The sequence below is a fragment of the Pipistrellus kuhlii genome, unplaced genomic scaffold (assembly GCF_014108245.1).
Source record: "Pipistrellus kuhlii isolate mPipKuh1 unplaced genomic scaffold, mPipKuh1.p scaffold_m20_p_6, whole genome shotgun sequence".
Taxonomy (NCBI): domain Eukaryota; kingdom Metazoa; phylum Chordata; class Mammalia; order Chiroptera; family Vespertilionidae; genus Pipistrellus; species Pipistrellus kuhlii.
This window is the reverse complement of record NW_023425562.1, coordinates 1,750,285-1,773,223: the sequence shown is the minus strand read 5'-3', so window position 1 is coordinate 1,773,223 and position 22,939 is coordinate 1,750,285.

The following is a 22,939-nucleotide window of genomic DNA, read 5'->3' as shown; positions in this document are numbered from 1 at the left end:
TCCGTGGTGTCCTTCGACAGGGCACGAAGGCAGGACGTTAGCAGGGGCCCTGCAGTGAAAAGCTCCCCACTTGGCAGGGGACTCAATGCAGTGGCAAACGCTTTGTGCAGCCCGCTGTCTTCAAAGCAAGCCTGGCTCTGCAGAAAGGATGGGGCCGTCTACAGAGGCATCTCCTGGTGCAGGGTGAGGGTCACCATCCACCCAGGCCTTCATGCCCAAGGTTCCTCACCCATGGGCTTGCAAGTCCTGGGACAGGAGGCACTACTGTGAAGGCTGGGTTTTTGATGTCCTCAAGAGGGAATTTGTGCACCAAAAGATTGCTCAGAAGTTTAATATTCATCTTAATTAAATTAATCATTTAAAATGCAAGTTTCCCCTGTAATATATATATATATATATATATATATATATATATATATATATATATATATACACACACATATGTGTGTGTGTGTGTGTATATATATATACACACACACACACACACACACACACACCCTGGTAAATATTTGTAGAACCCTTTGTTAATGTTTGCTATCAAATGCAAACTTAGATTATTAACCTCCCTTAAATATTTTAAGCTGCAATTATACATTTAATATTATTGGCTTCCTTTCTAAGTAATAACTAATTTAACCATTTTTCCAAGTTCTTAAGGATTTTGTATCTTATGAAGAAAACAAACCTTAACCCCCTGCCAGTCAGTCTCCAGGGGCAGTCCTAGCCAGCAGCCTCAGCATGGCCTGGGAGCTGGTTAGGAATGCTAGTTCCCAAGCCCAGCCCAGAGGCACTGAGTAGGAAACCGGGGTTGGGCCTCGCAAGCCCGCCAAGTGGTACTGAGACAAACTGAGTTTTTAGAACAGATGCTTTATATTTTCCAATGTTGTACGTGGCCATAAAATTTCAAATGAACATCACAAATCTAAATCAACCCCTTAATTAAGGATTTCCCACCACAATCATAGATTCATGCACGAAACACCTATTATGCCATCTCTTCTTACACATTAGCAATACTTAAAATATTTCATGTATATAGGCTATTTGTAAGTCTAATTGGAAAAATGTGGTTTACTCCATCTCTTCTTACGGAATGTACCCTAAGGAAGCAATTAGGGCTTGCCTACCAGGGCAATGAAGTTCTAGATTACCTTATTGGTTCCAGGAGGACCAGACATTTGGTTGAGTGGAGACCTGGAATGGATGACGTTCAAGGTAAGCCTCCTGAATGGTCCCTAGGATGCAGCGCCCGTGGGTTAAAGGGGAGTGAATCCCTAGCTCCCCTTCTTAGGTGGGAGATAGTGCATTCCTTGATTTTCTTAGGAAATTACAGTCCATAGTGCTATCCATGTAAACCACATGCTAGATTTAATTTTTTTAATTTCTTTATTGATTAAGGTATTGTATATGTGTCCTCATCCCTCCATTAATCCCCCGGCTCACCCCCTCATTCATGTCCTCACCCCCCTGGTGTTCATGTCCACTGGCTAGGCTTATCTGCATGCACACAAGTCCTTTGGTTGATCTCTCCCCATTACCCACACTGTCCCCTACCTTCCCTGAGGTTTGAAATTCTGATTAATATTTCTCTGTCTCTGGATCTGTTTTTGCTCCTCAGTTTATGTTGTTAATCATATTCCACAAATGAGTGAGATCATGTGGTATTTGTCTTTCTCTGACTGGCTTATTTCACTTAGCATAATGCTCTCCAGTTCCATCCATGCTGTTGCAAATGGTAAGAATGCCTCCTTTTTCACTGCAGAGTAGTATTCCATTATGTAGATGTGCCACAGCTTTTTTTTATCCACTCATCTGCTGGTGGGCACTTAGGCTGTTTCCAAATCTTAGCTATGGTGAATTGTGCTGCTATGAACATAGGGGTCACATGCTAGATTTTGTTAATCAATTGAGCTCTTACTTCTAATCTGAATTCTTTAGTTGATTTTGTTACCTGTGCAGGAACAGTGACCATATGTGAGTGACTTCTGGCTGAATTTGGTGCATTGCAGAGCTATCTGAGATGGGTTTTGCTATCTGCAGATCCATGGAACAATGACAAAGGGTTTGTGAGCCCCAATGTACCCTGCATACATGTGGTCGGTGAGTCTCAGTATTTGGTTTTGTTCACGTACCTACGATTACTTTTCAGCTGAGCAGAGATGCTGCGGTACTGATAAAATATGGCGTTGTCAAGCATTATTGATTTTATTGCAGCTTTTTGTCGTTATGTATTATTTTCATCTGTGGGTGCTACAAAGAAGCTGAATGTGAATATCCTCAGAATCATTTTCCGTTCTAAGGGCCGCATTTGCAGGAACACACTATACACACAGGAGAGGCGCTTCCCAGGAGAGGCACTGTGTTATGTCTTTGTAATTTTGATCAAAGAGCAATGCGTTTTTAGCTCAGATGAAGCGATTGGGACACCCTGGCTGCCAATATAAAGTGAATTTTGGAACAAAGATGATAGTGCCTACCTGGCTCCATCAAGAAGGACATATTTATTATAGAATGGCTTTCCCAGTGGAGTGTTACAGACATCATTCCGGCCAGCTCCATTGATTTCCTGTTTCTACTTGTGAACAAACTCCTTAGCAACCCACCCACTAACACCACCGTGGGCATCTCTCCATGGGTCCTTGTAGTGGTCCCCAGACTGGTCTCCTCAACTTCACCCCTACTCCCTGCATCCCTACATCTCCCTCCCCCCCCCCTCACTCACTCAGCCTCCGCGGTGATCCCATAAAGCCCTACTTCAGTCCTGTCTCCCCTTCTCTAATCCTCCAGTGTGTGTCTGCCTCACCTGGGGAGAGCCACTCTGAGCGAAGGCCTTGGGGCCTCAGGGGCAAGGCTCGTGTTCTGCTTTCTGACCGCATCCATGCTCTCTCCCCGAGGCACACAGAAAGGGGCTAAAAGCAGCAGCACGTTTTCCCTCAGTTGGTCCTCCCTTGGTGCTCACCTGACCGTCTCACTCACTTTCTTGAAGTCTTGGCTCCAATACTGCCTCACAGAGAAAGCCCTTTACATCTAACTCATCAAAACGGCCAAGCCTGCCTCTGTGCAGCCTCTCCCCGTTTCCTCCTCTTTTCCCATGATGCTCACCGCCTTGCACACACGTGATTGTCTCCCTCCTCCTCGAGTTTGTACACGGTATAGGGGGAGGCACTTCTGTCTGTTTTTTTGTTTGTTTATTTTTTGGTCTCTGCTCTAGTCCCCAGGCCTGGGATAATGCCTGCACATGGTCAGCATTTCAAGAAAAAAATGGTTAAATTAAATAATAAATGGACTCCATAAAGGAGAAGAGATCTCGTCATTATTTGTCTCCACCATCTCCCATTGGTGGCCCCAGAATATAATTCTACAAATTCTGGCCCTCGTTTTTTCTGGAGGAAACGCCTCCCGATGGATGTGCTGTGAGTAGTTATGGTAGAGCTGCAGGGTGAGGAAAAATGGGTGTTTGCTTCCTTTGCACTAAAAACAGGGGTGACCACCCCTCCCAACTCTACTTCCCTCGATAGTGGGGGCTGAGAATGTTTGGAAAGCTACTCTTTCTCTAGCACCATCTGTCCCTGCCCCCCCATCAGTTTGATGTGCATTAGCTTGGCTTCCTTGGCTGATGATTATAGATAAAGGTTAATTTCTTGGGCAGGTTGCTGCTGGTCATTGGTCAGCGTTGTATTTTATGTCTGGTCTGACCATTATCTCTAGATCTCCAGTCCTCAGAGTTAACCATCATGGGGGACCCTCCCTCTTTTCCTTTCCTCATGACCTTGGGGAAGAGCAGTGGATCTAGGGCAAGGCCACAAGCTTGGATAAAAGGGAAGAGAAGCCATCTTGGATCTTTTAAACACTTCAAGTGAGATGCATAGAGCATAGGAGGGTTGATATCAAGAGACAGACTTGGCATTTCACCATGATGCCAGGAAGTCAGAATTACCCGGGCAGTTAACCCACTTTCTAGAGGTTCAAACTCCTAACTAAACCCTAGGAAAGTGTGGAAAGTGGATTTTATTTTATTTTTATTTTTTTAAATATATTTTAATGATTTTGTACAGAGAGGAAGGGAGAGAGATAGAGAGTTAGAAACACAATGAGAGAGAGTCATCGATCAGCTGCCTCTTGCGCACCCCCTACTGGGGAAGTGCCCGCAACCAAGGTACATGCCCTTGACCAGAATCAAACCCGGGACCTTTCAGTCCCCAAGCCGACGCTCTATCCATTGAGCCAAACCAGTTTCGGTGGAAAGTGGATTTTATTAGCTATGTAAATTTAATAGCTACGTAAATCCACAGTTTGTTGTTAATTTTATTTATTTGCTTATTTTAATCCTCACCCGAGGACATGGAGCAAGCGAGAGAGAAACATTGAGGTGAGAAACATTGATTGGTTGCCCTCCCTACATGCCCTAGCTGGGGATCAAACCCACAACCAGGTGTGTGTCCTGATGGGGAATCAAACCAGCAACCCTTGGGTGCCCAAATGAAGCTCAACCAACGGAGCCACTCGGGCTGGGCTGTTGTTTATTTTTTATTAATTGTTTTATACGTTGAGGAGTTTGTGCAGATTTCCTGAAAAAATGCTGCACATAGTTGATCCCTTTGTGGTTTTGGGGGAAAAACCAAAACAAACAAACAAAACAGCCTTGGAAGGAAGTCCCCAAAGGCGAGTCACCAACTCCGTTAGCAGCTCCCTTAGCAGCAATCTCACTGTGTGGCTCGGTGGGCGGGGTTCCTATCTGACCAGACCGGGCGCAGTGCTCCTTGTCTGACCTAATTACATCAGAAAACACACCTGTGGTGAGCACGGCATTTCAGCCACCGTATTGATCCTGCGTTATGTCTCCTACAGCTGAGAAGCCACCGTTTGTTGGCTCAATGGATAGAGCGTCGGCTTGGGGACTGAAAGGTCCCAGGTTCGATTCCGGTCAAGGGCATGTACCTTGGTTGCAGGCATATCCCCAGTAGGGGGTGTGCAAGAAGCAGCTGATCAATGACTCTCTCATCGATGTTTCCAACTCTCTCTCTCCCTTCCTTTCTGTACAAAATCAATAAAAAATGTATTAAAAAAAGAAATACATTCTATTTCCCACTGAAAGTTCATTGCTTCTACAACCGACTTTCTGTTTGGTCAGACCACCTCTGGTTTCCCCCTGAATTCGCTTGGAAGCAGCAGACCCGGGCTGGATACAGAGAAGGCAGCAGAGCGATGGCACAGACCCGCTGGTGGTGGCACAGAGCAGAGGCCATGCAGACACAGCCTTGTTCTTTCTGGATGGGGGCTGCAGAGCTGCCAGGCAGACTGGCCTGTGCCTCCCGTCTGTCTGTGGGTCCTAAATGGTCTGGACCATCCTCGCTGCCTGGGAAACAAAAGCCTCGGGACCCAGGCGCCTCCTCTGCGGGCACGTTGCACGGACTGGCTGGCATTTCTTTGCTGGGCTGAGGGCGGTCTTTGTGACGATGGCCAGTGCTGGCTCCGGTGGGGAAGCAGTCCTCCCGTCTCCCTCTGGAGACAAAGAAAAGTCCCTGACATTGGATAGCCTTGAAGCAGGAGCCCCAGAGGGCACCGGGCAGGTTCCCCAGCTGCTGTCCTGAGCGATGGGTTTCATACAAACTCATTCCCAAGCCGTGGCCGCCCTAGCCGAAGGCCCCTTGGAATCTGTCTCTGAAGGTGGCATGCCTTAAAGGAGATTTGCTGAGCCCAGGGTGGCTGGAAGAATGTGTGTTAGGCTGGTCCTATAGCTATGCCTTTGAGTGGCAAATATCCTCATGGACACTGAGATGCCCAGACATGAGTGGGGTGTGTATGTGTGTACATGAGTATTTGTGTGTGTGTGTGTGCACGCGCGCACGTGTGTGTGTGTGTGTGTGTGTGTGTGTGTGTGAGTGTGTGTCTATATCTTGGACATCTAGTGTTATTCAGCACATGCAGTGATCACTTGTGGGGGGAGAGTGTTCAGCAAGCTGGAGTTGGGGATAAACCCCATTTCTGCTCAGTGGAAGCATGCAAGTAGCCAGTTTAGGTATTTCTAAGGGAAGAGCCATTCTCCTGCAAGCTCCCATTCCTTTTCCAAACGTGCTCTCCACATGACCCGCACAGCACGATGCTTTGGCTCCTGAAGGAAGGTCCATTCACGCTGCTGCAGGCCCCTCTGGTTTAAATGGAGACAGGCTTTTCTCTAGACTCCATATTCGGAGTTTGTTGTTGTTTTACTTTAATCGGATTAAAGCACGTGGTCTCTGGGGAAGCAGGAAGAAGGGATAATTTAGATCAGGGCTTTCACCTTGACCTCCTGCCCTCCAGCTCTCTCCACCTGCACCTCAGCTAAGTGAGAGAGGCCACGGTGCGGAAAGCCAGGGGACTGGCTTGGTTTGGAGAATTTGGCAAACTAGTGCGGCTGCCACGCTCCTGCTGACCAGAGGGGTCTTGTGGAGGATGAGCTGAAACTGGGAAGCACATCAGCCTCATTGGGCTATGGCAAAGCTCACGCAGTTTAGCACTAATCCTCTTAACTTATTAGCCCGGTGACTCACAGCCCGTGATGGCACAAAAGCCTCCCTCATGTCTACTTCTGTTTCTTTGCGTGGAAGAAGGCAGCTCCACTCACTCTCCTCTGAGATGTCCCCTCACCATCCCCCCTGCCCAAGGTGGTGGGAATTGTTAGAAGGCCAACATTGCTAAGACTAACATATTTGCAGATTTTACATAATTCTGCTTTCCCAAAGTATTGGAACACTTGCAGTGTGTTGGCTTAGTGGTTCCTTATATTTTTTTAATCTTCTGCAAAAGACAACATCTTGGCTGTGGACAAGGGGAGCGTTTCCAGGATGAATATTTAATGAGGATGAAGTCAGCATGCAGCAGGCTTTTTATTTTGCTTTCTAATAAACCCGTGCTCAGCAACAGACTCATTCCTGCTGTGATTTCTTGCAACCATCTCCTAGCTGCTTCTATCTGTAGAATAAATTCCTTTCAGCATTACCATCCTTCTGGTAAATTAATTACATGAAGCCTGAAGAATTCAAGGCTGTAAAGCTAAAAATAATCCTTCAGAATTGTTTAACCTCCAGCTACCATGTGCAAGTTCATACGTGGCAGAAAGAGAGCGAGGAAGAAGGAACATGGAGGTTATCAGAATGCATTTCAGATTCCAAGTGGGTCTCAGATGTCATGGGTACTACCAGAAAAATGTCTGTCATTGGTGGAATAAAAATACTAGTGTGAGTAAAGAGTTAGAAACTAGAAAAAGACACAGTGTAGTTGAAAGGCTAGGGACATCAGGAGAGAAGAGGCATCAAAGAGAACTTAGCATATGACAATCAAGATTATGGCCCACTCCCAGCTCAGTTGCTAGGTGGCTGTGTGACCTTGGACATGTTACTTTGCCCTTTTCTTATGAAGTGTTTGGGTATAACTAGTATTACCATTTATTGAGGAGTTTTTATATCTTGGTCACTATGTTAGGCACTATATATATATATATATATATGCACACTAGAGGCCCGGTTCATGGAACTTGTGCACCAGTAAGGTCTCTAGGCCTGGCTGGTCACTAGGGCCAATCTGTGGGGCGACTGCTGGGACAATCGGGGCACCCACTGGCACCTGCCTTGGCTGACCTGGAGCCTGTGGGCTGGGGGCAGATCCTGCATTGAGCATCTGCCCCTAGTGGTCAGTGCATGTTATAGCAACTGGTCATTTCACGGTTTGGCCAATTTGCATATTAAGCTTTTGTTATATAGGATATGTATTTATTTAGAAACCTCAAAAATAAAGCCACTTATTAGCGTAATGTTGCCATTATTAGCACAATGTTAAGCCAGATGGCCCTGGTTCAAACACTGGTGCCCCATTCCCCAGCATTGTGACCTTGCTCAAATCCCTTAACCTTTCAGAGGTTCAGTTTCCTCATCTGTATATCGGAGTAGCTGAAGGGTGATGAACACGGGGTCAACACATGCCAATAGCTGAGAATGGAGCTGGTACAGAAGCAAAGCTTAGCTGTCTTTTGGAAACTTTTGATACGTCACATACAGTCATTTTTCACTATTTTTAACTCTGTTCAAATTGTTTTGCCCTATCATTATACTCACTCACTTGATTTATTCTCTCTTACGGCATTTGTGTTCTATAGGTTGGGAACTGTATCTTGGTAAATTTTCATTCCCATGCCCTTAATAAACAGGCTGGGCTATCTGGATGTCCATGAAATGTTTATAGAGTGGAAGGATGAAGGGATGGATGCTGTGGGTATCGGATGGCCTCTCTCATTACTAACGTCCTTAGTCCTTTCTTTAAGGTGTCACGTGTCCACCTGAAGGGCAGGTCGCCTTTCCCCGAGCCTGTAAGGAAATCAATGGCGCCTCTCCCTTGGGGATTTATAGCAGCTTGGCTTCTGAGACCCCGTTCCTTCCACATTCAAAATGGATCTTCAATAGAACTAACTTCTACCCGCATCTCTCTGCTATCCTGGAGCTGAGAACATTTATTCTCGCTCCATCCTGTGGATCTGTCTTTGAAGTGTAAGTGTCCCAGTGGGACATAAACGCAATGACACTTCTGATCTCGTGATGAAAATGATCTGAGTCAGGCCCGGGGAGACCTGCCCAGTGCCCCGAATAAATTGTGGATGGATTTTAGGTTAGACATCCCATCCCACTTACAAGTCCATTCTCTCAGAGTTTTTTTTTGTGTTTTTTTTTTTCCTCCTAGTTTAAAATTTTAGAAATATTCAGATTACCTCAAAAAGTGACCTTGAGTTTCAAAATTCTCTGAACTCGTATAAGAAAAATGTGTTTCTAACCTTGGCAGTTTTGCTTAGCTTGGCACAGAGTTTCAATTTAGAAAAAAATCAATAAAGGGTGTCTCACGGAAGAAAAGGTAAGTGATAAGTATGCATTTATGCAACTTAGCAGAGCTGAGAAAAGGCAAGAAGGAACAAAAACAAGTAAGCTAAGGAAAAGTGAATTGAGGATAATACTGTTTTTACCATACATTAGGATCTAGTTGGATCTTAATGTTTTCATGATTCATATACTAAATATTTAAAACTGTGAGGATAAATGAAGTATTTATGTAGAAGCAACATAGGAGCTGTGTTACATCTTCTCTATTGCCAAAGCAATAGGACAGATGTATAATGAAATATTTGCTATTACTCTTAATGTAGGATAATTAGTGAATTCTTATTTAATCTACCTAACTTATTAGATATAAGGCTTTCAGTGGAGCTGAGCCATAGAGAACATGGATATATTAAAAACAAAGCTTCCTGTATCTTTATTTAACTTATCAGTATATTTTGCTATTTTAGTGACTCTGTCTTCCACCAAGTGACTCTAATTAATTTTTCAATTTTTAGCTAATGGGTGAGAATTAGTAATTAGCAACTAAAAATATTACCTGTCTTGTTTCCCCTCCTCAGCTAAATTGTTTGGCTCTCCTGGTTAACTATCTCTTACATCATCTGGGCATTACCCTTGTATTGAACAAAGCTGAGGTTTTCATCTGCTGTTTGCAATCCAGTCTCTCTCCTCCTCTGCTCTAAGCAGGACTGTGAGCATTCTCAGAGCGCCTCTCATTCTGCTCAGGTACAGGCTTTTTGAGGTTTGTTAATAACAAATAAGGGCCCAGTAGGAGTGCGTGGACCTCTGCTCCCTGCATCCCTTCATCCCTTCATTCCTTCAACCCTACATTCATTCATTCCTTCATCCCTTCATCCCTTCATTGCTTCGTTCTTTCATTCCTTCATCCATTAATTCCTTCATTTCTTCATTTTTTCATTCCTTCATCCCTTCATCCCTTCATCCTTTCATCCCTTCATCCCTTCATCCCTTCATCCCTTCATCCCTTCATTCCTTCATTCCTTCATTCCTTCATCCCTTCATTCCTTCATTCACTAGAGGAGTCCAGGACACTTTGCAGTGGTGCAGAGAAGGAATGTGGTCCTGCTCTGAGTGACATGGCCTGAGTGAGAGACCAGGAAAGCATCCCTCTGGAGAGTTAAGTGCGCTGGGGACTGTGGGAGCAGGTGAGAGGCAAGCTCACCTGGGAGGGCAAAACAATTATTAAAAAAAAAAAAAAAGTCATCTAGGGGAACATGGAATAAACAGATGCATGAGATGCAGTGTAGAACAGGATCTCCAGAGAGGATGGAGCAGGACTCTGAGGATTACAGGGACCAGAGTTAGCCACAGGGGTGGGTGGGGTGCGGGAGGGGCTGCTCTGCCCCCCTGCTCTGTCCCCCTGCTCTGTCCTGGCCACAGCTGGTCCCACCTGGCTCCGCACAGTCAGGAGATGAGGTGAGGAGAGCGGGGATGAGGTATTGGCCGGATCTAGAAAAGAGATGACGAGAGAGAAGGAGCAGGAAGGAAGATGGAGTCCCACATAATGTGGAGGGGACAGCCAGGGACTGCTTAAACAAACACCAAGTTTAAGGTAACTACAATAATTTGATCAGCGAGTACTTCAGCATCTTAACAGGTTAGACATTTAAAATAATTAAATGGATTAAACTTATTTAGACACCTCACAGGACACACATTTTAACAACAGCAATTATCCTGAAAAAAGGAGAATAAGCCCATCTATAGCGTTTCATTGTTCTCAGCCAGTTAAGGCTGGATCGCTACGTTGCCAAAACAGGCAGTTAATTTAGTGAATTTAGTCCACCCGCCAGTCATTTCAGGAGGAAGCAAGACTCAGAGCAGCAATGTTTCCCCACGCAGGCCCGGGCCAGCGGTTTGGCTGGACTCCCCTTCTCTGTTCGGGATCTTGGCATGGGAAGCAGCTCCTGAGGCCTGCAGTAGGAATGAAAGAAAGGCTGTGAAAATGTCAACAGTAGCTGGGGATTTAGCAGAGAAAGAAAATCCTACAGTACCTTCTTCTGATAGAGCGATGGTGGTTTTTTAAAAATATATTTTTATTTTTGGAAGCATCAATGATGGGATAGACAATCATTGATCACTGCCTCTTGCACGCTTCACACTGAGGATGGAGCCCACAACCTGGGCATGTGCCCTGACCGATCACTGAACTGTGACCTCCTGGTTCATAGGATGACACTCAACCACTGTGCCACACTGGCTGGGCACAGCAATTGTTTCTACAGAGCATTATAAAAAATTCCCTGTATGATTTCCCATAAAAATCATAGGGATCGATGAGAAGCAGGTATTAGTATTATTTATATTTCAGGGAAGTAAAAATGGGACCTTCAAGAAATTACAGGCTTGGAGCATTTCTGCTAACACATCATAGGAAAGACAATAAACAACGCTTGTTTATTTCAGAATCCCACCTCTGGGCTTCATCTGCGATCCCACATGACCTCCAGGTGGCAATGAGGCAGTCTTCCTCCTGGCGTGCACCCTGTGGCTGCCCAGTGCCTGTTTGTTGAAGATGATCAGAATGGTGGTGACCATGATCATCATCTGCATGAACAAGTGGTAAGTAGCCAATGGGAGGCAAGAGGAAGGTGAGTGTCTATGGAATTTTATCTGGTAATTGTGTAGATAGAAACAGATGGGGTTTTATCTGGGAATTGGGTAGATAGAAAATAGATGGAAACTGTAAAGAGGAGGAGAAACATTGGGGAGAGGCTTCTCTTCATTTAGGTTTAAACCTTGACTTTTAGGCCTTTCTTCATTTCGATTTAAATTTTGACTTGATGTCACTGAAAAAATGGGACGGTGTTTTAAAATGAGCTCTTAACCAAAAAGAAAAGACCAGAATGTGGTGACAATTTTGACAGAAAGCAATTGATAAAATTCCAAAGCGGGGAGGGACTACCCATTAAAATGGAGCACAGACTATCACACCAGCAGATGTGAAAATGCCTCACCCTGAGGTCAGAGGAGATGAATTAATTAATTCACCAGCAATTTTTTTTTATAATCATAGATAATAAAAGTGTAGTATACAAATTGTCCCCTTGGCCAGGAATTTGTCCTAGAGTTCGACCAGGAGACAGGAAGGATTACCCGGCCAGCAGCTCTAGGGACCCTACCAGTGCCCGGATTTTGTGCTCTGAGCCTCAAGTAGTCACATAAGGAAACTGTAGCTGCCCCCTGAGTGCCCCTGGCAAGCTATTCACTTGGCACCTGACTCATGGCGGGCACCCGAGATGTCCTAATGTTGGCCCAGAGACTCAGTGACTCAGTGATGTGCTTTGCTACTACATCTGAACGGCGGCAGGCAGCAGCAGCATGCTGGTGACGGACTTCCCATTACACAGCATTTTTGTTCTTTAAGGATCGCATAATCCAATCCAAAACACAGCACAGTGCCCACTAGAGCCTTCTATTAAATCCTCCTTCCCCATAAAACGTTTCATTCGTCCTAAAGCTTCAGTCTGACCTTCCTAGTTTGAGAGTTGGGGTCTTTCTGGTTTATCTAAGAGGTGAATCACTGCACACATTCCAATGACATGGAAATCCAGGCAGAAGTGGCCGCAGCGGCAGTGCTGAGCTCTGTATGAGGGAGCAGAAGGCCACTTGCTGTGGGGCTTCAGCAAGGCGAGCGGAGGCAGGAGACACAGGAGGGGGTGAAGGCACCCCCAGAGCTGCCAGTTCAGAGCATGACCTGGGGAGTCACCTGCATCCTTCCCGCTTAGGAGTCATCCCAAGAGGCAGGTTCTTTTCTGGGGTCAATATTTCTGAAAGTGTGTTTTTCAGAACATGCGACACAGAATATTTTATAGGAATCGCAGTAAAGAGGCTCTGTGGTGAGTAGCTATGGAGACATGTTGGGCTGCGTACATCAAACCCATTTCCTCCCCAGGATGTTTTGGAGACCTTGATGGACGAATAGGCACTTGAACCTGCACAAGGCTTATTTCCCAGGGCCCACTGTTCCCAGGCTCTCTGAACGGGAAACACTGTCCTCCCTGGGCATTCCCAAGGGGTCAATTTTCCAGTGAGCATCTTCTGCAGACATTCTTAGTAGTGATCCTTGGCAAGTTCAAGTTCACCCAGAGGGGGACCCAAGGGATTCCTTCAGTGTGAGGTCTTGCATTGATATGAGACCCGCCCTTAAGCAGACCTGCGCGTACAGACAACCAGCTGCCAGAGTCCATCAGCGCACCTTTCACTTGCTTTGGTTTGTTTGTATGACTCTTTGTCCATTTCATCTTCCCTCCTGAGCAAGGGTTTGTTCCATTTTAACTGAAGCTATATTTTCAAAGTGTGTCAACCTTTTATGTATTGCCCCCTGAGGTGTTACTAATAGATATTCCTTAGACGTCATATAGAATTTCAGGAAATATTTTATCATTAATCTCTTTCCCATAAAACTGGTGGACTTTGCAACTTAAATTTACTGAGGGATATTAAAATCTCCATTAATTTATCTGGTTACTTTTTATATATTCAATTATATTAAAACCCCATTCCACCTTTTGTAATTTATAATTCATAGAATTTCAAATTTCTAGTCTTCCTAGAATAGGATGAAAATGTGAGAATTGGCCAAAAGACATATAATGTTCCTTTATAATTTTTTAAACTTATTGAATGAGACAAAACTCATTTTGGAGATACACAAGCCCAAGAAAAGTCTGAAGACTTTTAGGTGTGTCTTTATGTTCCGTTTGAACATACAAAGGATGCCATAGGAACACACATTTGAGGAAACAAGCTTAAATGAAGGGAAGGAAATCCATGCTGGAGGAGGAACCTGTGAAGAGTCACTGACATGTGTCCAACAGGGATTTCGTAGTTTTTATTTCACCTCCAAACAATCAAAAAAAAAATATGTAGATGGGGAAATGACAAGGTGAGTTTATCAAGGTACCATATGTACGCATTTGCCAAAGACCTCTTGAGATTTTTCAAATATATTCAGTTTGACAGTCCCATCGTATGGCTTTGCTCAGCATAGTTCTAATCATTTTGAAAAGCTTTAGGCCCTCAAGAAACACAGGCTGAGTGAGATCCATTTAATTCCAGCCTATCAGAATAATGATAAGAGAGAGCAATTGGTATGGAAGCATTTCTCCACTCTGCTTAGATGTGACTTTATGAACCTAAAAAGAGCACTGGGCTGGAGGACTGCAGTGCCAGAGCAGTTCCTGCTCATTGTTGTCACAGGTGATCTATCGCTTAGGCAAGCTATCATATCAGTCTTAACGGATGTAGAGATGCCTATGCAGAACGCTTAATCCCAATGCGATCAAAGAATAGCGTGGTGAGGCAAGAGAAACATGGTTGGCTTCACAGTTGAGGCCAGAGTGTGAGAATCTTTACTGATGATGATGAAAAAGTAAGAACTTTCTAATTGTGCATGTGAAAGTTAAGAGAGTAGATCTTAAAAGTTCTCATCACAGGAAAAATGCCTAATGTATGAATGGTGATGGGCAGAAATTAGACTTATGGGTCATTTCACAAATTATACACATATCCAATCACCACATGGTATACCTGAAACTAATATAAAGATAAGTATCTTAATAAAACGTGTACCTCAACTCATAAAAGAACAGAAATACTTGACCGCTCTGTGGACTCTTTCTCACCCTGGCATGCAAAAACACTCCTTGGCTTTGACAGGTATTTGAATGATTAACTCAGCATCCCGCACTTGTTTGCAGGGGCCTTTGCATGTGCAAACATCTCTGGACCCGGGAAGGTTTATGTGCGTTATACGGACCAACATTTACAGCGCCGGAATGAAAAAGGAGCCATTTTGAAGCAGGAAGAATGCACAAGCACACATATTATTGGCCATCAGAGCAGTGGCATCACATATCATGTGGTTTTTGGAAAACTCAGTTGGACACATGCAAGAGAATGAGAATAACACGGGCAAAAATATGTTCTAGTCTTAGGAAAATGGTTTGACCCCTGGACGCCTACAAAGGGGTGCAGGGACTCCCAGGGGACCCGGAACACACGTTAGCACTGCTGCACACACTCATGCATCAGTTTAACAAATACCCGCCAATGCCGACTATGTGCTGGACACCGGCAAAGATGCTACAGATGCACGTTGAGGGCCTTGACCTCTTGACATCTTAGTTGCTTAAACAGAAGGCAGCTGGTGAGGTTCACAATAAGCCTCTGGAAGGCAAGGATCATGTTTTAGTCCGAGTGTGGCCTCGGAGTTCTGTGGCATCCATGGCAGAGGCTCAGGAAATACTTGCTCATAAAAGGTAGTTCCCAGGCTCATGTGTACCACGAAGTTTCTGTTGTTGTCTCTGACCCTGTGATTCCACACTTCAGCAAAGACAGGCGAGTCCCTAACCCCCATGACATTGCACTCCCAAATCCAATAGAGTGAGAGGAAAACTGGGACAGCAGAGGCCAGTGTCATGGCTAAAAACACATGGAAGTAGCTGATTCCACTCAGTCTTGGAGCATCACACTCTGAGGGATTGTGAATGTTGAAGGTGGGACAAAGGGACAGAAACCCTCAGGGCTCAGCTTCCTGGTTTCAAAGGCAGCCAGACCCCAGCCCAAGTCATGGGGCTCTGGGGAGAAGTTTTACTTCTCTGAGCCAATTTCTTTTTCTTAAAAAAATAACAACAAGGGAGTGGGGGGTGAGGTTATCAAAAAAAAAAAAAAAAAAAAGACTTTATTGATATCCATCAGCTTGCATGATGGATATCAATAAAGTCTAAAAACTTGAAAAGATGATACAAATATTCATTATAACAATTTAAATCCTTACTGTAATTAATGCTAGCAATTTTTATTTGAGAAAATTGTTAGAGAGAAAATATAAAAAATATTGTATAAACAATAAAGAAAATAACTCCAAATACAAAAGACAATGAGATGATCTCCAAGTCCCTGATAAACAGGGAACAGTGGTAAGAATGTGAACGTAAACTCAGAAGGGCCTCTGATGGCAATGGGAAGAGACAGAGGATGACACTGATCTGAAATATGTGCCTGACCAAGGAAGGCCTTCTCTTCTGGTGGTTTTGTTTGCTTGTTGTTTGTTTGTTTGGGCGGGCAGATATGGAATGATTTTGAAAGCAATGTGGAGGCCTAAGAGATTCTAAAACCATATTTTGTACAGTGTCTCATGGTTCAGGACTAAATGAGAAGCCTGCTTTTATGTTTCATAGTTTCCTGATAATTCCTATAATTCGTTATTTCAGAAATTTTTCTAGGTAACCACACACACACAGATATACACCGTGTTTCTGGAACCAGGAACAAGTAAAGGATGGAATGGTTTTGAGCCAAAGATAAAAACACAGGCAGTATGTTTTAATTAGACATATTTCTGTATTGTTTTCTAGTCATGAAAATTATATGTTTTTCCTTCCAGGATCTATTACACAATGAAATGCCAATACACATTAGTCTTCCAACAGCTTTATGGAGATGTACTGCACATCGGGTGTATTAATTAGATGAAAGAAAGTAATAAGGCTATCACACAGGGCTTCAATTTGAAGAGCAGTCATTTGCCTATATAAGAATTGGTTTTAGAAATGCTTTATTGTTTATATTAGCTGTTGACTTCGTTTTCAAGCAAGGTAAATCTCTGAGCAATATTTCTAATTATCTCTCACTAGGGTCCAGGAACATGAAGGTTGGAATACTTTGGGCGGGGGGGGGGGGGGGGGGGGGGAGAAGAGGGAATGTTTCAAAAGATTCACTCAGCCCTAGATGGTTTGGCTCAGAGGATGGAGCATCAGCTTGGGGACTCAAGGGTCCTGGGTTTGATTCCAGTCAAGGGCATGTACCTTGGTTTCGGACACATCCCCAGTAGGGGGTGTGCAGGATGCAGCTGATTAATGTTCCTCTCTCATCGATGTTTAACTCTCTCTCCCTCTCCCTTCCTCTCTATAAAAAAAAATCAATAAAAATATATTTAAAAAAAAAGATTTACTCAGACATAAAGCTAAAGTCAGCAATCTATTTCCCCTCTGGTGGCTTACAGTGCCAGGAAGCAGGGGCAGACAAAACATGGGGGGTGGGGGCATCCTCTCTGACGTGCTGGCATTTCACTTCCTTGGAAACAGAGGTGAGGATGGCCCTGTACCCCCAGCCGCACTGCTCCGATGAGAGTGGGCGGGCAGCTGCTTCCGCCGGAACCAGGGGGCCTTCTCCCTGATGGTGGCTCAGAGCGAACATCGAACATCGGTCACCCTAGCACTCACCTCATGGTGTTCGGCGTCTGGGGACAGAGAAGTTGTCTCGCAGCAGAGACAGGGCTGAGACAGTGGGAGGCGTGCTCTATGGATAGTGTTGCTTGTAAGTATGAGAACGCTCTGTGGAAAGGTGCCCTTACCCTGGGCGCTGTGCCTTCCCTGACCATCTCTGCCTCTGACTGCCGTTACTCAGCGCCTCTCTGGCCAGCTCTGCAGAAATCGGTCAGTCAGATGCTGCTCATTTTCCCTGTTCCAAACAGGCTCTTTGGCTCCATGCTGCACACAGAAGCTAGCCCTTCTCTTGTGTTCTCTCTGGGTCTCTGTGACTGCTGAAGTCGAGCTGATTTTACTGACAGAAGAAGAAAAAAAACACCCCCTGCTCTGCTTTGCACACTGCCATTCATTCCAGGAAAATGACTCTGCCTGTTGCCCGGAGATCCAGCTGCTTGTCGTGTTAGACTGAGTGGCATCTGCCGCTGAGCCAGCTGCGCGCCGAGATCAGTGCCCTCAGGACGGAGCAGGCCACGCTGTGATCCCGGCGGTGACAGGGTCTCTGCTAACAAGCCTCCAGACACTCGTGATGAAATGTCATCCCCCAGCACAGCCATCACGGGAGGATGAAAGGAAACATCTGAAGACCTTTAATCACACCCGAGTCCGGGACATGAGAGGCGCATCCGGGCGCAGTGCCCCACTCGGCGGAGTTGATGTCAATTCGACTGTGGGCGACTGTGACCGGCTCTTTATGGCCCTCATCCCAGCTCTCAGAGATGAAAAAATAACTTGCGATACATTTCCCCAGGATGGAGCGTGAAGCATCTTTAGAGCTTATGCCGGCTGTCATCCATGCTCAGTAATTACTATAAAATGCCTATCGTGTGCAAGTTGAAGTAGACAAAGAAATGAATAGTCAGGTTGTCCACCTTCATGAAGAATCAAGGAAGAATCAGCTCATTGTTATTTCCCCAATCCTCCTGGGCTGGCCCTCATCCAATGACTGGTGTCCTTATGAGCAGACGGAGGTTTGGACACAGACACATGGGAAGAAAGCCATGTCACGATGACAGAGATTGGAGTGAGGCACCTACACACGAAAGAATGCCAAGCATTTCCAAGAACCACGGGGAACTGGGAAGAAGCAAAGAAGGAATCCATCCTGTGCTTCCAGAAGGAATCAACCCAGCTGACACAGTGATTTCAGACCCGGGCAGCCAGAGCTGTCGTTGGAAGCTATCCGGTTTGTGGCAATCTGTTCCCACAGCCCTGGGGAACTAATACAGCTATCTCTGATTCTTGGACGAGGCTAGAAAAGAGAAGCTTTTGGAATGAGCAGAGTCCAAAGAAGTTGGGAAAGATGCAGAATGCAGTGAGTAGGCAACACACAGCCTGCAGCCATGAATTCTTCCTCTAAAGCCCTATTAAACCACTTCCAATCTTGTAATAAATGAGAAGGGCCAAGATCTCTTTCTGTGACTACTTCTACACGTAGTGGCACCTGAGGAAGGTTCTAGAAGCCAGACTCTGAAAGGGCACCTGCCAGCTGGGAGGTTTTTTCCCAGGTCAATTCTTTTGTTTGAAAAATAGCAATCAAGACCTTGCTCTTTTCTGGCAAAGAACAAGTCGTTTGTGCGATCAGCTGTCTTCTAGCTTTGTCAAAAATGGAAACACAGTCACTAGAAAATGACATTATCTTGGTTATGAATGTAGCTAAATTTCCTCTGGGCCCAGTGTGTTTTGGTACTATCTAATGGGGGCCATCAGCAATGCGTGTGTTTTAAAAACATGCCAGCGCTAATATATCCACAGAGCGCCATCCATCAAAATAGTTACTTTGACATACACACACCACCATGGCCACTCCATTCTGAACATTGCTAGGACTCCTCTTCAACTGCCATTCCCTTCCAACCTGGTTAATGAGCCACGCAAGAAGACCAGCCTCATAAATTTATAGTCACATATAATTTTGACCATTAAAAATGTCATCCTACATGATGGATATTACTCACCTCATCCATCAGAACTGACTTTGAATAACTTTTGACCATTTCCCCAAATAAAATCCTCCAAACGGAGGAAAATCCGTTTCCAATGAGCACATTCCAAAGAATAATAGCTTCTTGAATTCCTTTTGGTAGAACGCTTAGCACAATGCCTTGCCTGTGGTTGCCACCCAATAAATGTTTGTGGGTTTGCTTTGAATGCAGTGTGTGGGTTCTGAAGACACTGCCAAAGGAGAAATCCCAGAAATAAAATTGTAAAAAGTTTTACAACAAGCATATAGCTTTCCAGCATGAAAGGAAATCGTAGTCAAGTGCCTGGTTAAATCATAATGTATATTAAAAATAAGAAATAGAGCCCTGGCTGGTGTGGCTCAGGTGGTTGGTACATTGTCCCATGTACCGAAGATTGCCAGTTCAGTTCCCTGTCAGGGAACAGGCCTAGGTTGCTGACTCAAACCCAGTAGGGGGTGTGTGGGTGGCAGCAGATTGATGTTTCACATTAATGTTTTCTCTCTCTCATATCAATGTTTCTCTCTCTCCTACTCTCCCTGCCTTTCTCTCTAAAAATAAATAAAAATATTTAAATATTAAAAAGGGAAATATTGTCACATTCATATACATGTCTTACTAACTCCCAGAAGATACAATTGTATGGATTTTACAAATTTCAAACAAAGAGCACATGTATAACTCTGCTTCTGACTCAGTTTTGCTTTTATTTACTTCTCCTTCTTCTACGATGAATAACATAGTGCAATATAACTTCATGAAACATTTACGTTTGGTTCTGTTTTGTTGTTCGGCTTCCCCTATTCATTTTCTTGTCAAACTGTAACTGTGGAACTGGGGGTTACATTTATGAAAGCAGCGGGGAAGCAGTTACACAGACAGATACAAAGACCATAGCCGCTGGCCGGGGGACAATGAGCGCGCAGCAGACAGGATTGCTTTCTCACCAGGAACTCTGTCCATACGGTTCAGAGAGGGGAGAATGAATTCCACCTGAAGGGCAGACAACGGGTGCACCTGGATCGTCAACGGCAAAGGAAGTGCCAGGCGATGGTCGATAGAACAGGCAGAGGTTTAATGTGTGAAAGATTTTCCTTCAGCAGCCTTCTCACTTAGCCTGGCTTCTTGGCCAGTCACTCTCAAAGGAGTAAAATGAGAGATGCTCTCAAAGCCACTATTTTTTTAAAGAGTGAACACGGGATATGAGGCATTAAAAGTGGCTCAACTTGTAGGAATGCAAAATGGGACGGCTGCTTTGGAAAAACATTTGCCAGTTTCTTAAAAAGGTTAGATAGAGAGTTACCCTTGGACCCAGCAATGCCACTTCTTGTTATATACCCAAGAGCAACGATATACATATTCACGTGAAAACATGTACGCAACTGTTCATAGAATCATTACTCAGAAGAACCCAAAAGGAGAAGCAACCAAAATGTCAATCAACTGTGAATGGACAAACAAAAAGGGATCTACTCATACAATGGAATCTCCGTTGGCAATAAAAACATTAAGTGGTGATCCATGCTTCACAGCATGAAGGGACCTTGAGTCACATGTGTTCTGGGAACTAGTCATAAAGGACCACATATGATTCCATTGATGCAAAGTGTCCCACCTGGACCCATCTATAGGGACAGAAGACAGCCCAGTGATGGCCAGAGGCTGGGGGAAGGTGGGGAGGTCTGGGAGTGCCTGCTACTGGGTACAGGTTTCTTCTTAGGGCGATGAAAATGTTCTACAATTGATTGTGGTGATGGTTGCACATCTCGGTGACTATATTAAAACCATTGAATTGCACACTTTCATGAGAGAATTGTATGGTACATGAGTTATATACCAATAAAGCTGTTAAAAAATGGCTCAAGTCTTTTTTAACAGCCTCAAGCCCTACATTATAAGGACTTTTTTTCTAGGTGATATTAATTCTTCCAGGTAAGAGATAAGGAATGAGGTTGAACTTTCTGTACCCGAGAAAATCCAGCTTCTGCCCTCCCAGGGATAACATGGGTGGAGTCAGATTTGGGGTAGAGCTGCTGTGCCTGCCTGTTGTGCTTTTGCAGAGCATGCCAAGCTCACCAGGAGTCAATGGTTGCTTGTATTTGTTGTCATGCAAACAAAACTATCTCCACAGAGATCTTACGATCCTCTGATGTTTCTGAGTGTCCCCAATATCTCAAAGTCAAGGCCATCACTCTAAGCATTTCAGGGACAACGAGTCTCATTTATATCCTTAAACTCGGGTCTTGCTACAGTCCTTTAGGCAGTCAACACTGACTGATGTCCCTATTGTTATTATTTAAACTCTTACTTACTGAGCATTGATTTGCAACAAGGATTTACCTAATTTTATATGTATTCTCTGATTTGATTTTTACCACAATGCAACATTGCATAACACCAAGGGGAACTCCCCACAAAGCAGATGCAATGTCCAACTCTCCAGTTCTAATTCCATTATCCCCAGTGGCTCAGGGGCAGCTTCAGAGCCTTATCCCAAGCCACATAACCAGTAACGGGAGCAGGATAGTAGCTCTGGCCCATCAGGCCCAGAAACTGTACGAAGTGAGACTCCAGGATGAGCATTAGCGGAGGCAGCTCTTTAGTACAGCGAGGGAGGAGGTTGTGGGGCAGAGCATAGTGGCTAAGCATGGGGTTCGGCTTGCAAATGCTGGTGGCATCCCTTAATAGTGCGGACTGTGTTCAATTGCTTTTGCTCCTTGCCTCATTTTCTAGGCTGCCACAGTGGGATAACAACATTGTGCAGTGTGATTTGGAGGCTTCCAATGTGATTCTCCTCGTAAAGAAGTCAATACGGTGTCTGGTGCACAGAATGCTATCGACAAGTGCCAGCTATCAAGGTGGCTGTGTGTTTAGGACTTTATTGGCAATTATATCACTGACTCTGTTCACACTATCTGGGTGCCTGTGAGCTTAGAGCTTTAAGGGCAGTGATAGCACTGACTCTGCTCACACTTCAGAAGCAACAGCTGAGTAAGGTCTACCTCTTACTCCCGTGATCCCAGTGATACAGTCGGATCTCCACCTCATGGGTGGATTAAGGAAGAAGTAATTATTACTATGTGGCATATGTAAATTAGGTACAAAACATAAGTTCACTGATTTCAATTGTATGTACAGTATATATGTATAAGCTCCCTGGCCCTTGAGCATGGAGTGGTTTGTGCTAGGGGGAGGAGAGCTGTGTCTTCCAGAGCTGGAGGACTGGGACCTGTTTTGTCTCTACCCTCCTGTGTACCGTACAGGCATGCAGTGATGTTTAGTGATCTCAAACCCCTGCGCAGAACACCTCTATTTGAGAATAAATATTTCAGAAACATTTATGTTTGAGAAACAACTCATCACTATGTCCTTTAAAAAAAGCAATTAAGGTAGTCTCTATACACTAATCTGGAAGTTCTTCAAATTTGCTCTTAATCAAAAAATAATAATCAAGTTGTAGAACTGTATCCCTTATATGGTAAAATTGGTATAAACAGAGAGAATATAAATATATAATTATACCTTTTCACACAGTGTGAAATGATCCTATGAAAGCACATGGGTGAGCAGACGTTCCCTCTGAGGAGAATGAGAAGTGGTGGACATGAGCAGCTAGAATGAAAGGACTCCTTACTCCAGGCCAGTGAATGTGTTACTTATTCAAAAAGCTAAACACAAAATTTAAAAAATAAATCTCTACCGTGGCTTTTGGTTAGGGAAACGTCTAATAAATGGTAATTATTGCAGAACAGAGGGGAAAAAGCCAGAGTGAATTCTAAGTTGTTGCTTCGGGGAGAAAATGCAAATGAAGAGCTAGTTGTTTTCA